The following is a 26,051-nucleotide window of genomic DNA, read 5'->3' as shown; positions in this document are numbered from 1 at the left end:
ATCAATCATGGGGAAAGCTTGAAGTTTAGGGGAGGAGCGATGGTCAAACTATTGATTGCTGCAGTTTCGTGCTCCCCCTCCCTTTCTCCCTCTCTCTTTCTCTCGTTTTGTTTTGTTTTGTTTTGTTTTTTCTCTCTCTCTACACACACACATAAAATCTAGCCGGGCTATCCTGTTAATAGTGGGATTTATCAATGATTATGTCTCTGCTTGTGAATGCGGCCTCGTACATAACTTGGCTTTTAAAAACAAACAACAGCCACACCGTTTAAGCCGGGCTCTGGAGAGAGGGGAGAGCTGCAGAGAGAGTATGCCGTTCGCGCAGCGGCAGGGTCCCATTGAAAGCAAAGTTTGGGGGGGGGGGAATAGGCGCCAAAATCGCCGAAGGAGGGAGGTGGCTCAGAAATTTGGCCAGTTTCTAATGGGCAAAGGGAATGTGCTCCAGAGGTCAATAAAGCCCTCCAAAATGATGAATGATTGAGTACCTGTGATGATGATAGTGATTACCGGAGCAATTAAACAGTTTGATTAAATGAGCCATCATAACAATGATGTCTGCGGGAAATCAGCCCTCACATATAAAGAAAGATAGCGAGGGGAGAGAGAGAGAGAAAGAGAGAGAGAGGCTGGCTGGCTGGCTGGCGAACGCCATCGGGCACGGCGTCGCTTTCCGAGAGCGCTCGGCGTGGGGAACGGGGCTGAGGGCGCGCCGTTCCCCCGACAGCCGGGCGCAGAGGCGGAAAAGTATCGCCCAGACTTCAAGCCACACTTGCGCGCACTCTTGAACCACCTTCTGGAGCTCGAGAGCCAGACCCAGTGGGCTGCTTTTTGCTTGTCTTCCTCCCTCTTTTTCCCCCCTCCCCTTCCTTTCCCCTCTAGAGGACCTCTTCCAAGATTAAAGCCATTCTTAAGAGCAACCACTATCCTCTCTGGCTGAGTTGCCCCGGACCGTATAGAAAGGTGAGTAAACCCGTCCTCGGTATGTAGATCTCTTTCAAGCAGTGCTTAAGTCGGGGGGGGGTATTTTTGGGGGGGACGACGACGACGTGGGGAGTGTTAAAAAAAGGACATGGGGTGTTTTGTTGCTCTGTAGTATTTTCTACTCTGTCGTATAAATCGGTAATGCAGTTCAAGATATTCATGGTAATGAATACTTGGTTAATCCTTTGGGTGCCCGGAGACCTACAGAGCAGTAGGTTATGCAAATCCTTTCCTACTTTTGCAGCTGGACTCCTCCAACAGATTGCTTTAAAAGAGATCTACTCTTCGATGAATGGTGTTTACTGAGGCTCCCTCCCCCCCTTCTTCTGAAAATGTCACTTTCCTAAATTCCTTGGGAATCGCTTTGTATTGCAATACAACCAGCACAATGCCGCCTTCTAGGACACCTTTTAAACTACTTTAAACCTAGTAGGAACAGCAAGAGGCTACCCAGCAGCGGATATATCTATGTCTCAGTTCTGCTAGAATGAAGTGCGGGACGTAGGGTGGCGGCGAAGAGTTCAGAGGTTGAGAAAGAAAGGAAGGAAGGAAGGAACTAAAGAAAGAGAGAAAGAGAGAAAGAGAGAAAGAAAGAGAGAAAGAGAGAAAGAAAGAAAGAAAGAAAGAAAGAAAGAAAGAAAGAAAGAAAGAAAGAAAGAAAGAAAGAAAGAAAGAAAGAAAGAAAGAAAGAAAGAAAGAAAGAAAGAAAGAAATCCAGGGCCACGAGAGACTTTAATGAACTTGATAAGACTCGGTTGTATTGGGAGAAAAGCTTGTGGATTTGTTGTTCGATCAAATCACTTGAGTCCCACCTAACTAAACTTCTGTAACGTTAATCTACACAACACTTTTGCATTTAATTGCGTTCCAACACACCTCGGCGTATGGTATAAAAAACACACCCACCTTTTTCCTTTTAACTTAAAAAAATTCTTGAAGATTAACCAGTGAGATTATATCTGCAGTCTCGAATACTTTTGCTTTTATTTTTCTTGTGTCTTCCTGTTCAAATTAAGCGGTTTTACTGTCCTCTTCTATTGAAACGTCTGCAGGGGCTTAAAGTTTCCTGGGAGAATTGGAGTTACCTGAAAGAATCTTTCTTTCTTTCTTTCTTTCTTTCTTTCTTTCTTTCTTTCTTTCTTTCTTTCTTCTTCTTTCTTTCTTTCTTTCTTTCTTTCTTTCTTTCTTTCTTTCTTTCTTTCTTTCTTTCTTTCATGGTCATTTTCGTGTCTTTTGAGGACTGCAGTAAGCTAAGCGAGGTTTTTCCTCAGTTTGGTTATTCACACTTTTTCAGAGTACTGTAATAGTTCAGATGAAGGCTAGTCTAAATTGAGACAATGGACGTAAATCTTTGGTCATCTTTTTTTAAAAAAACAACAAGGTGCCTTCGGAATTCCGAGTGCAGGTGGAAAAAAAAAAGGGGGGAGGAAACCAGTGGCTTTCTTCGGAGGTGTTCTGTGAGAAACGAATACAGAGTCTAGGGAGGTTCAATCGGAAGTAAATAAAGGCTCTCTCATTTCAGTGGGACGGATTCCCACCTAAGTTATGTTTAGAACCGGGGACCCCGAGGGCTTATTGACAGGACTCCTAAACATGACTGGACGCATCAAAGGACTTGCCCTCTTCCAAAGTGGGGACAGAGAAGACGCGGTCGTGGCTTTCCTTTTGCTGCAGCTGACCCACAAGTCTTTTTTTTAAAATAAGAATTTAGATACCGGGTGTGGAAATGCTCCTCCATCAGCGGTCAGCTTCCCTCTCTCTTCACTCTTTTTCTTTTCTTTTTTTTTCTTTTGGCCCAGGCTGGAAATGGTTTTAACAGGCGGTAAAATTTCATCTTGTGGTGTCAAATTGGGGTCAGTTGGGGGTTAGGGTTCTCAGTGTCCGCCAAGAAGCCGTCCAGCTGTGTGGGGATTCATTAAGGGCAAAAGATCTGTTTCAAGAAAAACAATGCAGAGACAATCAGTAGGCGAAAGATCTCCACCAAATCGCATTTTACAAGCGCTCCGGGATAAAAATGGATGCTCATGCTCTATTCACTTCAACCTTCCCAATCGCCGCCTTGCTTCTTGGAACCAGGGTAGGAAATCCTTTAAAACTTCGAGAGTCTATTTTTGACAAGCCAAGGGTGAAATGTGAACCACTGGCTGTCTTTTTTTGGGGGGGTGGGTGGCGGTGAGGAGGACAGAATCCTCATCCTTCTCTTTTGACAGACTGGAATGGCACAACAGGTAACTTTTTAGATTCTGAAAATATATGTCTATTTCTCTTTTGCTCTCTGTGAATTGCCCTGAGAATAAAAACCTCTCCCCCACTCTTGTTTTTGGAGGGAGGAACTGAGATCCTAGTGGCATTCATCAGCGTTCAGAAATCTCCTACCCCTTGCTATTTATATATTCTAATAGGTACTGTCTGGTGCCGTTAATTTTTTTTTTTTGGGGGGGTCTTTAACAGTTTGGAAAGTCAGTGTAGTTAATCTGGTTTTATTAAATTCTCATGGTTTAAATCCTCTTAACCTTTTTACATCTGTTAGAATGATCGCCACCTCACTTGAGCGGCAAATAACTTGAGCCGTAATCTTGTTTGATACTTTATTTGGTGCTTGCTTGTTTGCTGAAATTAAGGGAACCTTTTTTTGATGCCAATTGTATCAAGAAAATGCTCCCATTTTTAATATAGGGAAAATAAGGGCCATTTTGCATATTTTAATTTGAATTCAGTTCCAGGGATAAATTATGGAATACTGGTCAGAATAATAACTGAGGCATCTCCTCTTGATAATGTTCTTCTGCTATAAGTATTCTCTACTAATTATGAAGCTTATTTGATAATGGGAACAATGTACTGTTTACCTTCCAAAATCTAAAAATGCTTCTTTACTCACATCCACAAACTATTAAACCAAAGTTGTTGACTATGAGTGTCACTGACCAAAGTCACCCAGATTTCACTCAAATTCACACTGTCTGGCTGGGGGGGGGGGGACCCTATACATCTGTATTTTAATTGCAAATTTTATGAGACAGACTTGATATTTTTATTTAGGTTTCTGTGAATTAGATGGGAGGCAGTATATTTTATATTTTCTTTTTCTTGCTTATCTCTCCTTTCCACGTGCATGCATACACTTGCCAAGACCAAACATGTATCTTCTTAAGACAGTGGCTAAAACATGCCACTGTGTTTTTAAAATTACTGTATTCCTTTATTCCTTTTTAAAATCTCCCCCCACTTCGAATGTCACAGGAAGATTATCCCATCCTACCTTCCCCTTCGCTTTAAAACTCACTTTTGTTTTCTTTTTCTAGCAACCTGCCACAAAGTTTTTAAAAAGCCCACGGAAGCCAATGCGAGCCCATCAGGTTGAACTTTTATTGACCTCTCTTGCTATAAGATCGCAATCTCTGAAACTTGGATTAGTAGAATGTTTTTCAGTTACCTGTTACCTTCTCGCACCCTTGTTTTGTAGGAATCACTGTCCTCTCCTCTCCCTCCCCAAATTATAACGAACGTAAGGTTTTTAAGTATTCACTTGAAGCCTCTATTGTACTCCCTAAACACCTCTAGGAATTAAAATGGCACTTGTAGAATGGACACCCCCCCCCTTCTTTATTTCTTTATCTCTTCTGTTTATTCTGTGGAAATCCCTCTGAACTGCAGCAGCGATTCCATAAACAGCCCTCTAGCGCTATCTGGCGGGACTCCAGCACTTTCCGAATGTGGCCTTTCCACCAAGCCTTTTTCAGAGTGCTTTTTCCTCCCGCTTCTTTGTACATTGAAATGGGATCCGGGCGCGGACCTGAAAGTCGTTTTAGACGGAGATACTGTGCCAAATCAAGAGTTCACTGACCGCAGAAAGTCAGGAGATCAAGAATAAACCTCACCTGGTTTCCTCTCCGCCTCCCTCCTTCGCCACAATGGCTTACTTTCTAATAATCCTTGTAGGAATTTTTTGGCCTCGCAAAGAAATTCGTTGGATTAAACCCCAAACCCCCACGATTTTAAATCGGTCTATTTCTGGAAGCGAGCTCCATCTGTTTCAATGGCACCGATTCCCATGAGGTTTGTGGCGTGGTTTCTAACCTAGACCGCCCTTTGCACAGTCAATCCCGCCGATTTAAACGCAATCTCCCCCTAAAAGCCGACTGAATGACAAATAGATCATCGGCCCTTTGTCTTGTCGATTCTGAGAAAGAAAAAAGGGCAGAGGCGGCCAGCCTCTTGTTTCGGAATAAGGATCTTAACCTGGTTGTTTATGCTCAGGGAAAAAGAGAAAATAACCCACTCAAGAACGCAGCAGATCCCTGGCATTATTAGGGCAGGCAATATAGTTTAACCCCCTTTTAATTGCTGCTAGAAAAACTGAGTTGTTTTTTTTTTAACAGGACAGAAAATTTGGTTTGGTTTTAGGCAAGTTGTAAACTTCATCAGACCCCAATGGCGCTCTAGTTCTTCCCAGTAACTTGTCTAACAGTTTTATTTAACCAAAATTCTAGGATTTCAGGTCCTGCTGAGGTCCTTCAGACCGGAGTGGGTCCGAATCAGCTTCGGGTGAGTTTTCAACTACCCTGTACAGAATTTTAAATTTCCCTTCCTCGAGGAATGCTCTTCCCCCCTCCCCGCCTTTAATCCAGCCCCTGTACATGAACTCTTTTGCAAATCCTCAGACATCCTTTGAAGGGAAGGTCCCGTTTTTGGAAGTTCCCCCCCCCCTCAAATAAGCTACCCACCTCCTCTCTTAAAAAAGCGGCAGCGGCGGGGTGGGGGGAATCTCTTGCGAACCGTCGTGTGGCTCTTGAAGGCCTAAGCTGGAGCTGTCAAAATAAGGTGTCTTCTGGAGAAGAAAGCATTCTGTGCCGGCCGATCTCACACCATTCTGTTTTTAATTTTCCATTCTTTAGTCAACAGGGCTGCTTGGTACACCTTTTTCTTTGATTTCAAACCCTCTTCTTCCCCCCCCCCCCCCACGTCCCCAACTGCAAAAAAGATGCTGTATAGGAGCCAGGTTGATTATTCCCCGTTAGAAGGGCCTTTCGCTGACACACGGTCTGGCCGGTTCTCCCTGCGCTTAGCTATGCTGTAATTAATTGAAAACAGTTATTAGGTCGTCATTGGCAATAGCGTAAATAATTACGGTAGATTTTTACTTAAAATTGACCGGTCACAGGGAGAAGGGGGGGATCGATTGGAGGTATAAAAATGATGTATCAAAACATCAATGTCGATTATTTGAAATATTGTAGTCGAATCTTTTTATTGCTTCATCGGTTTAAGTGTCTGAAAGTGCAGTGTTCCAACATATATTTATGTTGTCAATACTGTCAAAACTGTCAGGTTTATTACAGTGGATTTGTAATACATTTCGGAGTTGCTCATTTACATAAAATCCCCCCCTCCAGTTTTCTTCTCTCCCTCCCCCCCTCAACTCCCACACGCCTTTCCCCATCTCTGGGAGAGAAGGAAGGGAAAAAAAAACTGTCAGTTTAATCAAAAGATTCAGGACTCCTTTACTGAAGCAGAAGTAAAGATCCCGCACAATTACATCAACCCCCCACTCCTCTCCTTCCCGGTTCTTCCCGTCTAACTTGTAACAAGGGATACGTCGTGTCACCCTTGCCTTTCCGACCTGATTAAACTCCTGGCCGTTTCACAGTCTTATTTCCACAGAAATATTTTGATCGGAGCCGCTTCTTCTTCCACTTGAGCCGATTGAGACCCGCGGAAGCCAGCGAGCCTTCCGATCGTCTTCAAACACAGCTGCTTCTGCTTAAAAGCAGCCTGCGAATTGCTTGCATTTCAAATTATTTGCTCTCAGCCGAATTTTAATTCCGGCTAAATATCCGAAGTAGCTCTTGAAATAACAGACCATTTCTGCGAAGAAATGAATCGGGCGAATGTCAGGTAGATGGGGCAACCTAAGAAAGCCCACCTGTGTGAAATATGAAGGGAGGTTCAGATTTCAGAGGGGGGATTCTTTGGTTTCTGCAGCGGCAGGAAATACGCACATCAAAATGCTTTATTATTGTGTTTGGATCAAAAAACCCATCTTGAAAAGCCCCTCTTGCTTTAGGAGATCTCTAAGAGTCAAACTAAGGCTCCTAGCCTCACACTGAAGCGAGTCCGGGGTTTACCTCCGTGTAAATATACATGAGATCCAGCCGCCCAAAGGCAAGCGAAGGGACTATGGTTATTACCTCTTCGGATTCCGGGTGTTGTTGGGAGAGACACAAAGATCCAAATCATGAAGAATTTTTTTGTTGTTATTTAAAAATAATATTTTGGTTAACTTGTCTCCTTTTTTCTCCCCTTGCAGAGCCGGGTCATAACCAAATACGGCTTCCCGAGGGGAAAATGTGTAAAGATCGCGCCCGCCCACCCCTTTTCTCGCGTCTGAATCCCAAGCCGCGCCTGGTGTTGGCTCCTTCCTCTTGAAGTTCAGGCATCTATCTGCCCAAAAGCGCTGTCTGGAGGTTGGCTCGGGCTGGGGCGGCTTGAGTGAAGACCACCTCCCGGCTTCACCTAAGGGATCTTCAGGTGAACACACGTGTTTTGGAAAAAAATGAGACGTCTTCTCTCCCCCCCCCCCCAAAAAAATAGAGATAGCATGATTAGAGCGGTCAGGTTCTCCCACCACCCCAAGGAAGGAGAAATATAAAAGTTAGGCGACCAGAGGGACCAGGCAGGGGGGGGATTAGGTTTCAGCCCTTGGAGGAGCTAAGGGTGAGGGTCCCGCCCCGGTCCGGAAATAGTTCCCGTCCTACCTGGCAGCCCCCTCCCAAAAACCTCCCCCCCAGCAACTAAAGTGGAGGGCAGGAGAGGCGATCCGCCAGCCAGCTAACCGACCGGCCGCGGCAGCGGCTCTTTTCTTTTGCCCGTCTTCCGCGCTTAAGCAGGAAAAGAAAGCCGGCACAATGGCCGGTCGGTTGGACGGGTGGATCGCCTCTCCTGCCATCCACGGTAGCTGCTGGCGGCGAGGAGAGAGCAGAGCCACCGTCCGATCCAGCAGCACCTGAAAAGTGGACTGGGATCGATCCGGCAAAGCGGGAAGTCATCGCAAACTCCCTGTCCGTTAGCGCCTCATCGACACGTCGGGGGTAAAAGGGTGGATGGCAGGGCCCCCTCCCCATTTTATTACGTACAATATATGCCTATATTATCTGATCTATAGAAATGGTATGAGTTATGAAAAGGAACGGACGGACCGAGTAGGAAGCCATGTAGCCCAGCCTGCGGGTCCGCCTTGGCTTTCTTTTGGGGGGCGGACCGGCGGCAGCGAAACCGGTTCCAAGCGCTGCCCGTCCTTTCCACGACGAGCCCCTTGTAAAGCATTTAACAGCAATTATGCCTTAATCAGCTGGAATGTTGGCCACAAATGACGCTATTAAACATCAAAGGCATGCCTGAGACTTTACCTTTTAGCCATAAGCGGATTAATTTCTCTAATTAGAGGGGATAAATATGTGCATAAATAAATATCTCTCTCCCCTATCAGTTCTCCTCCACTGTGGGGTGGGGCGGGGAGGAGGAGGCCGCGGCCCGTTTGGTTTTTGGTTTGGTTGAAAAAGAAAAGAAAAAAAGTTTGACCGCCTCTTGAGTTCTTAACGTGGCCTGAGAGGGAGTGAGGAGGGGGTGAGGAGGTGCCCACAATCCCACCCCTCACCAAAACAAGAAGATCGCCTCACTCCTCCCCCCGAAAAAAATCAGCGGATCCAAGAACCGGGGACGGCGTCCTTCTGAGGAGAGGGCGAGGATGGCTTTCCTTTGGGAGAGGGCGGAAGTGTGGGAGGTTGTCGTTGTTTCGGGATCCGATGTACAGTACTGCCTTTCTTCCCCTCCTTCCCCCCCCCCGAAAGATCAAGGCTGAGTTTATTTCCCCCTCCCCCGCCTTCAATAAAATCTGCCTGACCTTGATTCTAACCTGTATGAATACCTCATTTACCTAATGACTTTGTGTCACGTAGGCAGGAGGTCAGTGTGCTTTTTAACCTTTCCCACTGCTGCAGTAAGCATTCTGGGATAATCGATGGCTCTTGGAAGAATCGATGGCCACTTTATGATCCCTGACAAACTCAATCCCGAGCGCGCCTTGGCACGGGAAGGCCGACGGGGGGGGGGAGAACGTGGGGCTGGGCTTGGGGGTGAGTGGGTGGGTAGCTTTGGGTGGGTCTGAACGTGGCCCCTTCTTTCCCCGCATCTTCCCATGCGGACCAGGGAGTCGAAGTTCTTCCTAACGGTCGATTAAAAGGACCACCTGCTCCCGCGCGTGTTTCGTTTCCACGACCGTGCGGCCTTTGCCTGCTTTTGCAGTTCTTCGGGGCATCGTTTGGGAGCCTGGCCAAAGCACGGGGCGTGGGCGAGAAGCTCTCCAGCAAACTCGGCGTTTGTTGCTTAGAAAAAGGCAACACACACACACAGAGAGACACACAGAGGGAGACGACAGGGAGACGACCCCGGGCGCACTTGAGCCTCTCCTCCTCCTCCTCCTGCCTCCCAGCAACCGCAATCCACGGGGCCAGAAACACCTTTCTCTCCCCCCCCCCCAGTCTCCACGGAAAGCCGCGGGGTTCCCGTTGAGTCCCAGGGCAGGCAATGCCCCGGCCCGAGGCAAGAACCGGCTCGCCGTCGGGAGGAGCGGGGCCCCGACGGGCTCGTCCTTCTCCGCCCAGGAACGGGCGCAGCGAAGCCCAGAGCGCCTCCCGCCGCCTCCTCCTCCTCCTCTTGGCTTCGCGGCTGAAGGGCAAAGTTCTCGCCTCGCCTCGCCGGCCCTCCCGCGTCAAGGCAAAGGTGGCCGGCTCCACCTTTCCTCGGGGCTTCTGAGGGCAGGATTGGGTCCTCCGATCAACGGGAGACGCTGGGGCCCGGAGACGCTTCAGCGAACCTTCCCCTTCCGTTCAACGCGAGGTAGATCTTCCGCCTTGCAATCGAGGTGTCGGGTGTTTGGCTCTAGCTGTATGTCGGCACGTACGTCTGTCTATAATCTGCCCTGATAGATTGACTGTTGTCTCTAGTTGAGGAGGAAACGGGAAATGTGATCCCATAACTATAGCAAACAGAAAGGAGTGAGTGGGGGGGGGGCAAAGGAGGAGAAGAGATTCCACTCACTCGCCCGATCTCTCTCTCTCCCCCCCCCCCCCGCATACACACCACACTTACTATTGCAAACAAAACAAGCCAACAGCTCTGACGAATGACTGGGAGCTCTCACGTTTGCTGCTATCTGCTGGTGTTAGTCAGAACTGAGAATTGTTGCAACCCTGTTACCTCTGTAGGATAATTAATACAGATTCGGACTTTTTTTCTCTACCTATAAGCATATGTTTCATTTTCCTCTGCAGTTAAGTTATTCACTGCTTCGCCTCCCCCCTTTCCTGGAATGTGATTCTTCCATAAAGTTTCAACCTGGTATTTTCCTTGGCACAGATTCACTAGAGCAGAACAGTGCAGGGACGGGGTGAGGGGGGGGGGGGAGAAGGCATGCAGGGATGAATTCTAACGACTTCCGATGTGCTTAGAAACGCTTCTGGTTCTTTAATGGAAATAGGGAACCAAGACATTAAGCCTGCGGTATGCCTTTTCACAGGTAGGGTGGGATGTTATGTTGCCCACGGACCTGGCCGAGCAGAAAAAGGGAAAGTCCTTGCTTTCCACTCCAAAATGAATTTACTTGGACACACGCTATCTTTGCTTCACTGGGACTTTGTCTTTCCTATGCGTGTTTTGTAATCGCAGCCAAGCACACCCGTTTTCAGAATACTGAAGTTTTTTCCTATTGGTTTAAAGGAGTTTTGTTAATGCTTTTATTTCACATTTTTACTTCATTGGCAACCATGCACACAGTAAGCCTGCTTAAATGTCCCCAACTTCTGGGGAAAAGTAAGCAGTCTAATAATATGCAAGATGCTGCCATGTATATGTATTCAACGTCTCACCAGAGTACCAAGGTGAACCGCTTTCAAGAAACGCCAGAAGAAACCTTACCAAATGTGCATGGAGACATAGCTAATATTATTTCAGTGCTCAAGGAGAATCTCATCCCCCTCCCCCTTGAATTCCAAGGTGGAATGTGTGAAAATATACAACACTTTAGAAGGACCACAGGAAATATTATTTCTATGCAGTTAAAATTTTCTCGACGCATATACAAGATGCATTGCAAATTCCGATAACAATGAACTTCTGCTAAATTAGGTTTGGAACTTAATTTCCTAACATAGAGGCAGAATATTTTAATATGCAGTTTGTTTTAAGTCTCTATAACAGTGATCTTTGCAAATAGTTATAAATCCAATATTAGAGAAAGGAAGATTTTCATCTGAGAGACTGTGACTTGTCCAGACCATCTGCTGAATCTTTGGCATTAGAAGCGTTGCTTCAGTGTTGAAGTCTAATAATTTATCAATTCACTTGTCCACATGTACACATATTGCTCATGTTGGCTTTTGAAGATACGCATTAAATGCCTTGCCTTCAGGTTGATGGCATACTTGCATTCATATAAATGTCTTGTGATGCAGTCCTCTATGTTCCTGCTTAAAAATAAGTGCCCTGGAATTCAAAGAGGTATATTCCCATGGAAACATGTTTAGGATTACAGCTTTAGTCTACTTCAGATTTGAGATAAAAACTAGTACACATCTATCAAAGGAAATAATTTTGGAGGAGGAAGTGGGCTAGCATTCAAATACATAGCCTACCCCTTCCGCATCTACAGCCTGACATGGTACAATGCAAGGAGAACTTCAGTACATGATTTAGGTAATGCTCGGCTACCCATCTTCGAATAGAAGATATTAGGTAATACCCTGTTTCCCCGAAAATAAGACCTAACCTGAAAATAAGCCCTAGTATGATTTTTCAGGATGCTCGTAATATAAGCCCTAGCCCGAAAATAAGTCCCAATTAAGTTAAACCCTACTCTCCACCATTGTGCAGCAACCAGAAGAAGATGACATGACTGTAAAGTAAAACATCCCCTGAAAAAAAGCCCTAATGCATTTTTTGGAGCAAAAATTAATATAAGACTATGTCTTATTTTCAGGGAAACACGGTACTACCTTCAGACAGAAGACAATGAGAATAGCATTTTGCAAATACTAGAATCTTAGGGTGCTTCCTGGTGGTTGGCTTTTAGCACTACCAGTCATAAGATATTATCCTAAATCTATCTGGTGTTTACAAACAGTGTAGATCTCCTGAATCAATTGCTGAATGATCAGCCAACACTGGTGTGAATTCCATTGATTCAGTGGATCTACTCTAGGTGGAACTACAATTTGGATTTGTGCCTTTAGATAGCTATGCTGTCTCCTCTCCTCAGATTGTATTTTTTTTCCTGGTGGGAAAAAAGACGGAAGAAGTGATGGGAAGATGTGGGAAGACTGCAACTTGCCAATGACAATAGCACCACTCTTTACACAAATCACATGAGTATAGCAGCATGATTGCAGGATCAAAGCATAATCTAGAGAACACCAAACACTGAATTCAACAGAAAAATTCGCACTGATTTTGAGGCATGTTCCACATGGTTAAGTACTATAAATGTTTATAAATTCAGCATTTGTTGTGCACTTGAAAGAACGGTGATGCATTTGACACAAGATAACATATACAAACTTCTTGATATGATGTACTGTACTGTGAATTCTGATGTAATAATTAGGGTGCTAAAATGATTGTTGATCATAGCTCTAAATAAAGGACATGAGCAGAGGAGTGTACATAAGCAGTGTGGAAACAAAAACTTAAGAAATGTTTTTGTCCTGTGCTCTCACCTTGAGGCTATGTTACAATCATAAGACAACATATCTAGGCATCTGTCATATTAGATAATACTGTTCCTTGGGTGGTTAAGGACACTTCATTCTAACCTTTGCTTCATGGCAGCTGAGCTGTGCAATTTACTGGTTCGATCTTGACTAAAGTGTAAAATTCACCAAACTGCACAGAAATAGAACTGTATTTATAGATACTTAATAGTATTTTTTTAAAAAATGGATTTGTTTGAAATATGGTACTGAAGGAGAACTTTACCGATACCATGAACTGCCAGAAAAGTGAATAAGTAGTTCATAGAGCAAATTCTATGAAGACTTACAACACCTTCTAGAATTGACACTAAAGAAAGATGTTCTTCTCATTCTAGGGGACTGGAATGCTGAGTAGGGAGTCAAGAGATAAAAGGAACAACAGGTAAATTTGGCCTTGGAGTTCAAAACGAAGCAGGGCAAAGGCTAATAGAGTTTTGTCAAGAGAACAAGCTGCTCATCACAAACACTCTTTTCCAACAACACAAAAGGTGACTCTACACATGGACATCACCAGATGGTCAATACCGAAATCAGATTAATTATATCCTCTGCAGGCAAAGATGGAGAAGTTCTATACAGTCAGCAAAAACAAGACCTGGAGCTGATTGTGGTTCTGATCATCATCATCTTATAGCAAAACTCAAGCTTAAACTGAACAAAGCAGGAAAAACCACTGGGCTAGTCAGGTACTGTATAATCTAAACCAAATCCCTTATGAATACACAGTGGAAATGAAGAACAGATTGAATGAACTAGATTTAGTGGACAGAGTGCCTGAAGAACTATGGATGGAAGCAGGAGCAGCAGGAGGCAGCAACAAAACAGGAGGCAGCAACAAAAACTATCCCAAAGAAAAGGAAATACAAGAAAGCAAAGTAGCTGTCCAACGAGGCCTTACAGATAGCAAAGAAGAGAAGGGAAACAAAATGCAAGGGAGATAGGGAAAGCTGCAGAAAATGGAATGCAGACTTCCAAAGAATAGCAAGGAGAAACAAGAAGGGCTTCTTAAACAAACAGTGCAAAAATAGAGGAAAATAATAGAAAGGGAAAAACCAGAGATCTGTTCAAGAAAACTGGAGCTATTAAAGGAACATTTGTGCAAAGATGGACATGATAAAGGACGAAAATGGTAGGAACCTAACAGAAGCAGAAGACATCAAGAAGAGGTGGCAAGAATACACATAGAAATTATACCAGAAAGATCTGGATGTCCCGGACAACTCAGATAGTGTGGTTTCTGACCTTGAGCCAGACATCTTGGAGAGTGAAGTCAAGTAGGCCTTAGAAAGCATGGCAAACAACAGGGCCAGTGGAGGTGATGGCATTCCAGTTGAACTATTTAATATCTTAAAAGATGATGCTGTTAAGGTGATACACTCCATATGCCAGCAAGTTTGGAAAACTCAGCAGTGGCCAGAGGATTGGAAAAGATCAGTCTTCATCTCAATCCCAAAGAAGGGATGTGCCAAGGAATGCTCCAACTATCGTACAATTGCGCTCATTTCACACACTAGCAAGGTTATGCTCAAAATCTTGCAAAGTAGACTACAGCAGTATGTGGACGGAGAACTCCCAGAAGTACAAGCTGGATTTCAAAGGGGCAGAGGAACTAGAGACCAAATTGCTAACATGCGCTGGATTATGGAGAAAGCCAGAGAGTTCCAGAAAAACATCTACTTCTGCTTCAATGACTATGCAAAAGCCTTTGACTGTGTGGACCACAGCAAACTATGGCAAGTTCTTAAAGAAATGGGAGTGCCTGACCACCTTATCTATCTCCTGAGAAACCTAGACGTGAGACAGGAAGCAACAGTTAGAACTGGGTATGGAAGAACGGATTGGTTCAAAATTGGGAAAGGAGTATGACAAGGCTGTATATTGTCCCCCAGCTTATTTAACTTATATGCGGAATACATCATGCAAAAGGCTGGACTGGATGAATCCGAAACCAGAATTAAGATTGCTGGAAGAAATATCAACAACCTCTGATACGCAGATGATACCAGTCTGATGGCAGAAAGTGAGGAGGACTTAAAGAACCTCGTAATGAGGGTGAAATAGGAGAGTGCAAAAAACGGTCTGAATCTCAACGTCAAAAAAACTAAGATCATGGCTACTGGTCCCGTCACCTCCTGGCAAATAGAAGGGGAAGATATGGAGGCAGTGGCAGTTTTTACTTTCTTGGGCTCCATGATCACTGCATATGGTGACATCAGCCACGAAATTAAAAGACGCCTGCTTCTTGGGAGGAAAGCAATGACAAACCTAGACAGCATCTTAAAAAGCAGAGACATCACCTTGCGGACAAAGGTCCGAATAGTCAAAGCTATGGTTTTTCCAGTAGTAATATATGGGAGTGAGAGCTGGACCATAAGGAAAGCTGACCGCCGAAGAATTGATGCTTTTGAATTGTGGTGCTGGCGGAGACTCTTGAGAGTCCCCTGGACTGCAAGGAGAACAAACCTATCCATTCTAAATGAAATCAACCCTTAGTGCTTATTGAAAGGACAGATCCTGAAGCTGAGGCTCCAATACTTTGGCGATCTTATGAGAAGTGAAGACTCCCTGGAAAAGACCTTGATGTTGGGAAAGTATGAAGGCAAGAGGAGAAGGGGACGACACAGGACAATACAGTTGGACAGTGTCACCGAAGCTACCAACATGAATTTGACCCAACTCCGGGAGGCAGTGGAAGACAGGAGGACCTGGTGTGCTCTGGTCCATGGGGTCACGAAGAGTTGGACATGACTTAACAACTAAACAAGAAGAAGAAGAGCAAATCGAGCCTGAACTTTCTTCGGAAGCTGTCCTCCTTTGGTTACATCATGAGAAGGCAGGATTGTCTGGAAAAGAATATAATGCTGGGAGATGCTGAAGGCATCAAGAAAAGAGGAAGTCTAAAGAGGATATGGATTGATTCCCTGAAGGAAGCCACAGGTTTGAATTTGCAAGAGCTGTGCAGGGCTGTTGAGGACTGGACATTTTGGAAATTGCCCAGTCATAGGGTAGGCGTAAGTCAGAAACGATTTGGCAACCTGTACGTACAACAGCAGTATTCCAAACATATTTTATTTCTGTTGCTATCTTCCAAAATCTCAAAAGCGCTTATCCAATCAAGGTAAATATATGTATAAGTGTGTCCATGTTCCTACAGATTTCAAATGGGAGATCTGGCATTTGAACATACTCTTTTTTAGTACCCAGTTCTGCCAATCCACCTCCATTCTTCTCTATCTGTCTATTAATAAACACTTTACTTTTTTTGGTTAATCATCCTGAAATAACCTCGTAATTCATAAGCACTACTCCAGATTACACACTTCTGATTTCCATTCAGTTCTAAAGAACAGAAGAAAACTTATGCTAGCTGGTTATTATTATAGCATTGGAGTGTCATGGCAAATGCTGCTAAACTTAAATTGTCTGTATCCTAACCTTTCTTGGTCATGTTCTTTCAGATAAACTTGTTAAAAGTGGATAAAGGGTTCAGTTTGTACAAGTTCCTTGCAAAATATTAACATAGATTATCCAATGACTTGCTTTTACTGTTGAACTATTTATTTATTTTCATCAATATTCCTTACATAAATGGAGGTGACCAAATCACATATAATTTACATACACTAAAGAGATTAAAGTGTACACATGTGCATAGATACACACACACACAAAATCTTCATAGTCTCAGGCACACACAAACAGAAGTGTCTGTTTTATCTTTTCCACACCTACAACAACAAAACCCCCCAAATATAACCATTCTTCTTATGCTGGGCAGGTTTCTGTATTTGAAAAGACAAACTTTTCTACCTGGAGAAAAATCAGCATGGTTTCACAGGAAATTTGACACCATGTATGTTATATCATTTATGTCTAAGCTTTGAAGATTTTGAAAGAAGTAAGGAATGTTATAAAACACATTCAGGAAACCTAGGTAATTTTGCTATAGTTTGCAAATTGTGTAAAACAGAACAAAACACCCAGCAACCTTAAAATAATAATTGTCTGAAGAAGTAGGTGTATCCTCAAAAGCACACACTGAAATATAATAGTTAGTCTTTATGGTGCCACAACATTTTTCTTTCACTTCGTATTTTTGTCTGTTTATTTTAAATTTTAATAAATTTTCCCCTTTCTGGATGTGCTTAAAATAACACAGGCTGAGAATAGGGTTTTACAACTCATTTTGTTTGCGTTGAGATTAGAGTTGGGGGAGGTATCGTCAAATTACAGCTCCCATCATTCCTGACCATTGGCCTTGTTGGCTGGGTCAGATGGGAATTAAATTGAAATAACATCTGGAAGGCCCCCTCTTATTAGATGTTTGAATGACACCTTCCCATCCAGGTCATTTGACGGTAACTAAAGTAGGTGCATTATATGACAACTATTTTTATTTATTTATTTATTTATTTATTTATTTATTTATTTATTTATTTATTTATTTATTTATTTATTTATTTATTTGATTTATATCCCCACCCATCTGGTATAATTATACCACTCTGAGCGGCTGCCGCCTGCAGTTGGGTCAAATTCATGTTGGTAGCTTCAGTGACACTGTCCAACTGTATTGTCCTCTGTCGTCCCCTTCTATGGAAACTAGTCCCAGTTTTATGCATATTTAGAGTAGACCCATTGGCCAAAATCCTATTTCTTTTAAACATTTCTAGAAGAGAAACTGTGGAAGCTGCTGCACTTCCAAGTTGTCTGGCACTTCATTAATTAGCTGCACTTAGATGTGGTGGCTTCTGCAGTTTTGCAGTAAAAGAGCAACTGTATTCATCTCACTGTAATCAATAGAATAGATACCTAGCTTAGTCCTTTGGGTTTAGCAGATTGTCTCTAAATATAAATAAATTTGGATCCATTCTTTTATAATCTTTCTAGGCATTGTTAATGTTCATCATGATGGATTGTAATTGTGTTAATTATACTGGTTGCATTGATTATATTGAAGACATAGATAAAATGGAAGAAATGACAGGCTGATAAGAGTTATATATAAAACTCTTATCAGCCTGTCATTTCTTCCCTTTCATCTATCTATCTATCTATCTATCTATCTATCTATCTATCTATCTATCTATCTATCTATCTATCTATCTATCTATCTATCTATCTATCTATCTATCTATCTATCTATCTATCTATCTATCTATCTATCTATCTATCTATCTATCTATCTATCTATCTATCTATCTATCTATCTATCTATCTATCTATCTATCTATCTATCTATCTATCTATCTAAATACATTAATAACCTATTCAATTTAAAAGTGTGAGCCATAATAGGCAGTATTTGCACCTGCAAATCTATTGCACAGATTGAGGCAAGAGAATCCAGAGATGGGAGTGAAACCTCACTAGTCCAGAGTTCAAGTTAGGGATACATTCTGTGTCTTGTCCTGTTCATTTAAAGCTTCCTATAGGACAAAAGAAAAAGGAAACAAATGCCTTTACAATTGTTTTAGTTTAGTAAAATCTAGTCCAGTCAGTTTCCAGCTTTTTTTTCTTTATTAGCACAGACAATTTTTGTTGATATGTTTCTTTAAAAAAATCTTTCCCCTCTCCACAGTCTAAAATAACATCATATATTTTGTCGCCTGAGCTCTCTTCCTTCTTATCTCTGTTTCATTCTATAACATTTGACAAGCCAGGTGCTATCCAGAATATGATGACAGCTTAAATACTGGACTTCTGTATAGAAGAAGAGCTGTATGTGACATGTTTTTGAACGTTAACCTTTCCGTATGCAATAATGTAAATGGCTACTCTCCCTTTCAGCCCACCCAATATTCTGCTATTATTCAACATCCTACATTCATGTGTAATGCATATAGTCCTGTGAGGGCATTTCATCCATGCCACTGGCAGGGCATGAAGAGGACTGCAGTATTGGTCGAACCCCTCTGCAGAGTTGGCTGTACTGTTAGGTAAAGGCAAGTATCCACTTTACATAGCAGACTGTGGGTGTCGTAAAGGGTCTGCAAATTGTTAGCTAATTAATTTGTTATTCTTGTCTCATTAATGTCACAGGTATGGAGATGTACTTACAGAATTTTCTACTGTGTGTGTCAAAATTGTTTGGCTGGTTTGGGATCCTATGCATCCAGACTTGGAGAAGAAGGTGTTGGTGGACCTCAGGTGGTAAAATAACATGATGGCCCTGCCCTGTCATGTTTCTATTAGCTTAGCCTTCAGATGTTAGATGAGAGAAGTTAACAGAATCCCCCACATTACCCGTGGGCTACCACCGATGTTCCTATGGTCATGCTGCCACTGTCAATACCTACAGGGAAAAATCCCACTCTGTTGACTACTCTTGGAAAGGGGCATGCTTATGCAAAGTTCCTCTGTTTAAGAGATGGAAGACCTGGTCCAATCTGTCTCCTCCTCATGCAAGATCTCCATATAAACAGCAGGGTAGACATTAGATGTCAACAACCTCAAGGGACCTCATCTCTGGGCAATGTGGAGGTCCCTACTCCACACATCCAACCCCATTCTTAGAAAAACTGTGCGTCTGATAAAGTACCCCTGTCCCCCATAGGGGTACAAACATTTTAAAGATATGTTTTGGGTCTTTGGGAAGCTAGGCATGCTGACAGGCCCTTCAGAACATACCAGTGTTGCTTCTGTCCTTTGCAGAGGTCACAATGGGGATTTCTGAGTCAAACGTTTGTTTTCAAAAAGGGAAGAGTGAATATAATGGACTGCATTGTGAGGTCTATAATATAGTAATTCTGCTAGATAGCTAGAAAAGATGGAATATAAATAAATAAATGCACAATTGTTTCTTTTCCTTTTTTCCTTTTCTTTCAGTCTAGACCTGAAATAGCTCCCAGAGCTCACCGTAATATCAGATTTTCTCTATTTCACTATTAAAACAATAGGAGGAATAAAGGAAAACATTCTCACTTCAGACAGACTGAATTTTCTGTTTATCAACCTTTAGCCTACTTGCATGCGATACTAATTAAGGCACCGATCCTTACACACTGAGACTGCAGGAAGTTCAGCAGAAATCCAGAAGACTACTGTAATGTAGTAGTGTTCATTTGGAATGGTAGTTTGGTAGGCTGAAAAAAAACTGGTAGAGTCCTGATGTACATGTAAGAAGTAAAACTAGTAAATGGCACAAAGCAGACATCATGTTTGAATACATACTCCACTACCCTTTAATGTGCAAATAAACAAAGGGGCAAATGTGGAGACTTAGCCTAAGTATGCCTGCATGCAAGAGAGGCATGGACAAATTAGAGTTGAATATTTATGAGTCACAAACCATTGACAGTCGAAAATAATTGAGCTTTATGAATGAGGTTTAGGCAAGATAATATCAAAGGAAAGCATAGCCAAATCAATAGCCCTACCTTTGTAGAATATGCCTACAACTTCTTTGACACCCAATAATACTATACTGTATATATGGTAAATAATAACTAAACAGTATTTTTGTATTGAAGTATTTCAGCCTGTGGTTTGATGCTTGCCACCAAATCAGGTATTTCTATTTATTGAATTAAAAAGCAACACTTTTAATTTTACTTGGTTTTATTTTTACTTGGTTCTAAACTCTTTATAAAATATTTGCTTCTGACTAATCTAAATCTTCTGATCCCTTTGCTGGCTATTCTAAAGAAACAAATACTGTGTTTTGAGAATACAGTAGAGATTAGGTCTGGGATGGAAAAGTGACCTTTTCTCCAATGTCTTCCACAATTCCCCATACACCATGGCTACCCTGCTACATGAAAGGATTTCCAAGGGGGATAATAAAGGCCCATAACTGCCCATCCCTCGATAAACAGATGTCTCAGACTAGGATTCAAGAGGCCTGGGTTGAGTTCCTTGCTTGGCCATCTGTGTGCATCTGCAGCAAAGGTAAAACCACTCCTTGAACCTCACATATCTTGAAAAATCTCTTAGGGTTGTTACAAGTCAGAAGCAACTTGATGGCACACAACAACATCAACAAACATCTGTAGAGATGAGAATAGCACAAGGAAGGGAGTCCCACCAGCTTTCCTTCCTTTACTCAAACCAGGAGGAAATACAGAAATTTGTTTTACACTCCTGGGATAAGCTGCATTGGACTGCATTGTGAAGTCTGTATTCTTTTAGAGTAACCTCAGTAGATGGATCATGTACTGATCCAGGTAATGGCAAAAAAAAATTTTTTTGAAAATTATCCATGAGATTTTTTTTAAAAAAAGTAAATAACAGTCCATTGAGTTGGAAGTTTCTTCTGTAGGTTGTTAGAGAACAGAAAGATGTCTTGAAGCCAGCCAAGGGAGACATTTAAATCAAACCATCTCATCTTGCCAGCATTAAGCATGAATGAAGTACTAAAGCTTGTGAATTGTGCTGGACATTTTCAAACTGAAAGGTTTAATATCTTGATGAGGCAACAGGGTTGGAAGAGAATAGTGCTTGGCATAGGTTTCTACTAATTTACAGTTGCTAGATTTAGTTTTGCTAGATTTTAATATTTTGCTTATAAAAATGACAGGGTAATGTATTGCCTTGCTTTTTTTTGTAGCTGCTTGGTGTTTTGCACAATACCTTTACTTGGATAATCCTGACAAAGTCTTTCGATTGGGTCAGATAAAAACATCTCAGGCACAGCCACTGATATCAAAATGAAAGTAAACCGGAGAGGTACGTGCTTTCTTAAGCAAGAGAATCATGCAACTTCTTACAGCACTATGCTTAATAGCATCCACCCACGTGGGTGAGGCTGACAATTAACCCATGTCAAAATACTGCATAAGGGGAAACCTGGATGTCAAATAACTTTGGAAAAGGATAACCTTGTGTCCTCACCAATCCCCAAGATGGGCCTGTCAGAGGCTGAAATGTCTCTTGTTCTTCTGTAATATGAAAAGATCCTTCTGTGTTCCATGTTTAAATTCCAAACAGACACTGGCAGAAAGCACCTCCTGTTTGTAAATTCTGGACTGCAACCAAACAAAAGGCCATTTTTAAAAGATGCCACAAAGCTCGAGAAATTTTACTCACAGAGTCAGGGAAGAAATTGATTTTCACAGCAACTGTTTGATGAAGCATTGTGTAATATCTCGGGCACATGAATGGATTTATATTTCGAGAGCTAACTTGACAAGTTGGCAAGAGGGTTGCATTCCGGTGTAAGTTTATCATCCACAAGACAGTTCTTTCTAGTGTGAGGGCTGGGAAGGGAGAAAGTGGTGTGAAATAATACATCTGACAATAAATACAACATACTGATGAATCAAAACAATGCAGTTACTCCTGGTATAGTATCAGATTAAATTTATCTGGGAGAAAATGTTAATGTCTGACAGCTGTTCTCCCTGTAAGGAATATGGAGCAATACAGTAAGGAGGTAAGGAATTATAATCTAATTCAATTCTTTTTTGGATATCATGGTAGGGCAGCATACAGTTAGTGAATTAATTCATTTTCAATGTGTTTTTAAAAATCAGTCTTAGATGCCGAACAACACAGCTGGAGTAAGGATGAGAGCGGCTTTTGACTGAGGTGGGTGGGGGCACTTCCAATTTAGCAGTGCAGTGGCCCCCAACCAAATCCATGAGCACCTCTCGATAAGAATGAATTTAAACTTGGGGAAGAGGGTGGCGTTTGATGCAGGAAGAAGGAGGTGAAAGATTGGGGCCAATTATCACTTTTGGTAGATGGTGCAATATTTATTTATTTATTTATTTATTTATTTATTTGGCACCTTTCTCCCTATAGGGGACCCAAGGCAGCTCACAACAAAAAACCAAAACACAGTTTTGAAATACTATATAATCATTAAAAACCAGTTGAACCTATATTAAGATTAAAAACCACGATTAAAAGCAATTTTAATACATTTTAAAATCTGTAAGCTACAAAACCAGCATTCCTGAGACAACTTACAACTTAAAAACATGCCTGAAGAGGAGGATCTTTGCCTGATGAGGGAAGAACAAGAATATGCTTTCATTTTTTTGACTAGGAAGTGATGACAACTTTATAAAAGGTTGCAGGTATGCGAAATACATCATTTCCTCATTCCATTAAAGTCTCTCTCCCCTCCCCCCCACCATAGTACACTGTATTGCCATGGTGTTCCACTGCTATGACTATGTTAATGCAGGTTTTCTTTTGCTTAAAGAGCTAAACTCTAGAAAGCTTTTGCACTGATAGTGGAAATAGGCCACTGGTGGTATTGCCAACATTACCAGACTTTCAACAGATGAACCTGCTATCCCATTTTACAGAAATACAAGACTAATTGTTTAGTACACTAAGTTTACTCTCCTCTTTCAGGAGAATGTGGAATGACACGACTGCAGTCTCTTTTTTTCCTACAGCACAATTCTTTTTTAAGAATATGGTAATGACTAAAGTCAAGGTTTTTGTTTTAAAATTGTCTGGAGGGAAAAACCAATTTGGTTGTCTCCTAACAAGTCCACTTATGGAAAGGGCGATACTAGTGTTCACTAGTGGAGGGAAGGGAGGAAGTTATCCTTCATTCCTCTTTTTTCCTGCAGCCTCTTATGCCTTGGGGTGTACGCACACCGTTGAGAAGGATGCTTATCATAAGAATTGTAACTTATTTCCTTTTCCAACAATGAACATGTGATTGTAGGCTGACTTCTCTCCTTTTGTGATATGTGTGGAGGATATTCACATGGTATTCTGTTGCAGCAAAAGGAAGAAAGGGTCCTGTAGCATCTTAAAGGTTTAGCAACTTGCATTGGATGAAGTGCTATAGGGGGTATTTATTGGAATGATAACAAAATAATTAGAAATAACTTTCCTAACTCTTTCTAAAACAAGAGAGGGTATCAGTGAAAATGACCTCCCTTGGTCTGTTATTGGAATTTATTGGAATCCTTAACTGTATGAACCAGTTAATAGAAGGAATTCTTCCATTCATTGGAAAGATACCTTAAGATTCAGATCAATATGTTTTCAAAACTGGAATCCAGTTCTTTATATTTAAATAACAACAGCTACAAAATACTGCAGTTTTTCTTTGCTACTAATTGCAATAAAATGCTGCTAAGATTCACAGTGCCAGTCTCTTCACCTTTTAGTTCCAGTGGTTTAATTGGGATATTTATTAGGTTATTGCATTGATTTCAGTGGGAAATAAGGGAAAATATTTTTGAGCTGAAGACTATGTCCAGAACAAAATTCACAAACACAGTGGAAATGCTGCTATTTTTGAGATGAATTGCCTCAAGTTAAGAAACCACCATAGATGTTATCTATTGTGTACCAGACTAGGTGACTCAGTATGCAACATATACTATCTAGAGAGATTACTTGTTGTAAGGCAATTTGCTTCCCAAGCTTAATTTTCATGATGGCAACATAAAATCCCAATACGATACTGTTTTACCTATATACATAAACAAGGTACGTATGGTGCAAATAAACCTTTGCAAAACATATGTAAAATAGTCTATGCTTTGTGGGTTGAATATGTGCATCTTTAATAGGCAGCAGACATTTGCCATTAATTAAATTCAGAGGTAATGGTCACATGTTAAACAAAACTACTTTAGAACCAGGTTTCTAATAAAGATCGAATGCTACATGATAGTATTTTATATGATAACATTATTTTGATGCAAGAGTTCCAAATGACTTTTCCGATAGGAGAGATTCTTCAGTTTAAGCTGTTGTGGGACAATTAGATTAATTTGTTTTCTCATCATTGCATGTCTGTGCAGCCAATTTTCCTCTGCTTAATTTCTGTTTGACCCAAAACAGAAGAATGTAGCCAAGAATGGGGAGAAAAAACTTGGCAACTCTGATTTCCTGCAAAGGGCTAAGAAGTAGGAGAAAGTATTTCAACTGTATTGCATACCTCCTGGAAATTTGGAGTATATCATTTCTCAAAGAAGTGAGGCTAAAAAGTAAGAAGGACTGCAGAGATCTGGATTATGCAGAATGTAAATTATTGTTGTATTATGAAATAGAAAATAAAGAATTTCTTTTAAGAATGGTTTGGTTGCCATAGTTCTGTCTTGTGGGGGGGGGTCTGATTCTTTTCTTCTATCAAGCTAAAATAAAAATATACTACTGACACTAGTGCAAAGCAAGGAAATGTAATAGAAAAAAAATCCAGCATTTCCAAACACCTCTACAAAATTTAAGACCCAAGCCAGAAACCAGGAGAACCTGCAGTATTTGTGAGAAAGATCCTCTTCATTTAAAGCTGCATCAGATACACACATTCTGATCAGCATTTTTTTGATTATCTCAAATTCAGAATGATGTAGCTTTGTTTTCTCTTCTACCTTTTCTTGATCAGCGATGTAGTCTTACGATATACTTTGTCAGCCACAGAAAATGCAGCATTGTTAGATCTTACCTATTAGGGAAAATGCCAAGGAAAGATTGCATCATTTTGGGCTTCAGTCTCAATTGCTGGACAAATTCACTCTGAAAGTTTTTTTTTCTTCGCACACTCACTTTTCTCTTTAGTTTAAAGTATCTAATTCATAATTGTCAGTGATTCAGTGAGGTAACATGTCCTCTTTCACAATAACCCATTTCATTATCGGCCCAGTTTGTTGTTATTCCCCAAAACATATGATTAGTATTCTATAGCCACTAAGCACTGAAACAGTTGTTTGGGTTCTGCTTCCTGCCACTAGTTAAGATATATTTTCATCCTAAAGATTTTCCTGTTCCTTAAAACCTTGCGTTTGCCCTAAACATGCTGGTATCACCTTCTTGTTTCTCACTAGACCTGTTATATAGCCATCGCATCTTATCATCTGTGTTGCTGCTAACATACCCAAGTAGAACATTTGTTCTGGTTTCTAGTCAGCCAGCCAGTCATGGCTATTCTCAGCGTACACCATTTCATCTCCCCCAACCCAAATTTCTCCCCTTGCCACAACAACCTGCCTACATTATTTGCTCACTGCGGTTATTCAGTCTGCACTGAATTGGTTTTGAGTGCTCTTCATAAGGTACACCCCTTAAATATTGTTGTATACGTAAAGTCCCTTCATGCTTGCTGATACTTTTGTCTTCTACAAGGATGGTGTCATTTTGGCTTCACAAGGAGCCATGCTCAAGAATCTGTTCATGTTAGCTTACAGGATGATTTGTAAAGCTGTCAGAATTGAATGCTTGAATTGAAGGAAATCACTTTAAAGCTCAGTTCTCTAGATTATTTGGTGATTATGTATGTGACCTAGATATTTCAAGTGAATATATTTGCTTCAGTTTTATTTTTGTTTTTCCACTAGAAACAGATCT

General features: G+C 41.7%; 2 long non-coding RNA genes across 4 annotated transcripts; one reads left to right on the top strand and one right to left on the bottom strand.

The window, feature by feature from the left end:
- Positions 1–1,819: 1,819 nt before the first annotated feature.
- On the bottom strand, positions 1,820–5,701 carry LOC140703200 (uncharacterized). The gene is made up of 2 exons (XR_012082576.2): positions 4,418–5,701; positions 1,820–2,911 (listed from the first exon to the last, which is right to left on the bottom strand). It is a non-coding gene; the product is annotated as an uncharacterized LOC140703200 (long non-coding RNA).
- On the top strand, positions 2,910–24,781 carry LOC110087875 (uncharacterized). Of its 3 annotated transcripts, none has more exons than XR_013544324.1 (3): positions 2,910–3,058; positions 7,292–7,512; positions 13,124–24,781. It is a non-coding gene; the product is annotated as an uncharacterized LOC110087875 (long non-coding RNA). The 3 variants fall into 3 exon arrangements; XR_013544323.1 differs by having other exon boundaries at positions 12,296–24,781; XR_012082575.2 differs by lacking the exon at positions 13,124–24,781 and having other exon boundaries at positions 7,292–8,889.
- The last annotated feature ends 1,270 nt before the right edge of the window (positions 24,782–26,051 follow it).

The sequence above is a fragment of the Pogona vitticeps genome, chromosome 1, assembly GCF_051106095.1.
Source record: "Pogona vitticeps strain Pit_001003342236 chromosome 1, PviZW2.1, whole genome shotgun sequence".
Lineage (NCBI taxonomy): Eukaryota > Metazoa > Chordata > Lepidosauria > Squamata > Agamidae > Pogona > Pogona vitticeps.
The sequence above is the reverse complement of the archived record's forward strand: the minus strand, read 5'-3'. Positions and strand labels throughout refer to the sequence as shown.